The following is a 2,028-nucleotide window of genomic DNA, read 5'->3' on the forward strand; positions in this document are numbered from 1 at the left end:
TTTAAAGATAGGGTTTTACCATGTTGGTCAGGCTGGTCTTGAACTCCTGACCTCAGGTGATCCACTTGCCTTGGCCTCCAAAGTGCTTGGATTACAGGCGTGAGCCACCACACCCGGCTCTTTCTTTCTTTCTTTCTTTTTTGAGACATTCTCACTCTGTCACCCAGGCTTGAGTGTAGTGCCACGGTTTCAGCTCACTGCAACTTCCACCTCCCGGGTTCAAGTGATTCTCCTACCTCAGCCTTCCGAGTAGCTGGGATTACAGGCATGTACCACCATGCCCAGCTAATGTTTGTATTTTTAGTAGAGACGGGGTTTCACCGTGTTGGCCAGGATGGGCTCCATCTTCTGACTGTGATCTGCCCGCCTCAGCCTCTCAAAGTGCTAGGATTACAGGAGTGAGCCACTGCACCTGGCACATTTAAGTCTTTAATTTATCTTGAGGTAATTTTTGTGTAAGGTGTAAGGAAGGGGTCTAGTTTAGTTTTCTGCATATGGCTAGCCAGTTTTTGCAATACAATTTATTGAATAGGGAATCCTTTCCCCATTGCTTGTTTGTGTCAGCTTTGTCAAGGATCGTCTATGTTTGTCAAAGATTGTCTATGTGTGGCGTTATTTCTGAGGCATCTGTTCTGTTCCATTGGTCTATATATCTGTTTTGGTACCAGCACCATGCTGTTTTGGTTACTGTAGCCTTGTAGTGTAGTTTGAAGTCAGGTAGTTTGATGCCTCTAGCTTTTTTCTTTTTGCTTAGGATTGTCCTGGCTGTAGAAATATGAAATGCATCACAGAATTGCATGTCATCCTTGCACAAGAGCCATTGTTAATCTTCCCTGTATCATTTCAATTTTAGTGTATGTGCTGCCAAAGTGAGCACCCTGTAACATAATGTTGAGCACGTCGTACCTGTTTAGAATGCACTGCATTAATACATGTGTATGTGTTGTTTTTAGAATACAGATTTATTAAGACATTGCTGCCTTCTGTTTAGCCTGTTTTTTTTTTTGAGATGGAGTCTTGCTCTGTCGCCTAAGCTAGAGTGCAATGGGCTGATCTCCACTTACTGCAGCCTCTACCTCCTGGGTTCAAGCAATTCTCCTGCGTCAGCCTCCTGAGTAGCTGAGATTACAGGCGTATGCCCGGCTAATTTTTGTATTTTAGGTAGAGATGGGGTTTCACCATGTTGGTCAGGCTGGTCTCGAACTCCTGACCTCAGGGGATCTGCCTGCCTTGGCCTCCCAAAGTCCTGGGATTACAGGTGTGAGCCACCGCACCCAGCCTAGCCTGTAAGTCTTAAGGAGCCAGCAAAGAATTAAGATGCTAAGTGGTTGTCTTCATTTGTACTACAGGTATTCGTGTTGTGACAAGAGTGCTGAGTGTAAGGGATTCTCTGCTGTGCCTGCTTTCTCTAACTAGTGTTAATAATAATCATAGAGCGAGCAACATCAGCTTTGACAGGAAACTTGTTTAAAACACCCATTCATAGACCCTTTCCAAACCTGCAAATCACATTACATAGAGTGGGGCCAAAATTACCAAGTGATTATAAACACATTAAAACTTGAGAGGCAATGCTTATCAAAGTGTTACAAGCCCAGGCTTCTAATTAGAATCAAATGGCCAATCTGCAGCAATCTCTTTACTTTTGGTTTTTCCACAGGTTCTGTTTAATGTTCTGGGTGGAAGCATTCATGTTTTTTGTTTGTTTATTTTTTGAGATGGAGTCTCACTCTGTTGTCAGGCTGGAGTGCAGTGGCGCGAACTCAGCTCACTGCAACCTCCACCTCCCAGTTTTTTAAGTGATTCTCCTGCCTCAGTCTCCGCAGTAGCTGGGACTATAGGCGTGCGCCACCATACCCAGCGAATTTTTGTAGTTTTAGTAGAGACAGGGTTTCACCATGTTGACCAGGATGGTCTCTATCTCTTGACCTTGTGATCTGTCCACCTCAGCCTCCCAAAGTGCTGGGATTACAGGCATGAGCCACTGCGCCTGATGCATCCATTTTTTTTTTTTTTTTTTTTTTTTTT

At 44.2% G+C, this 2,028-nt stretch overlaps 1 protein-coding gene and 1 non-coding gene across 4 annotated transcripts in view; one reads left to right on the forward strand and one right to left on the reverse strand.

Annotated features, from left to right (window-relative positions):
- Nucleotides 1-2,028, forward strand: part of LOC108301928 (zinc finger protein 675) — a 79,187-nt gene that overhangs the window by 4,266 nt on the left and 72,893 nt on the right. The window lies entirely within an intron of this gene.
- LOC119470729 lies at nucleotides 770-877 on the reverse strand. The gene has a single exon (XR_005199695.1). It is a non-coding gene; the product is annotated as a U6 spliceosomal RNA (small nuclear RNA).

Source organism: Cebus imitator, unplaced genomic scaffold (genome assembly GCF_001604975.1).
Source record: "Cebus imitator isolate Cc_AM_T3 unplaced genomic scaffold, Cebus_imitator-1.0 Scaffold38, whole genome shotgun sequence".
Classification (NCBI taxonomy): Eukaryota; Metazoa; Chordata; class Mammalia; order Primates; family Cebidae; genus Cebus; species Cebus imitator.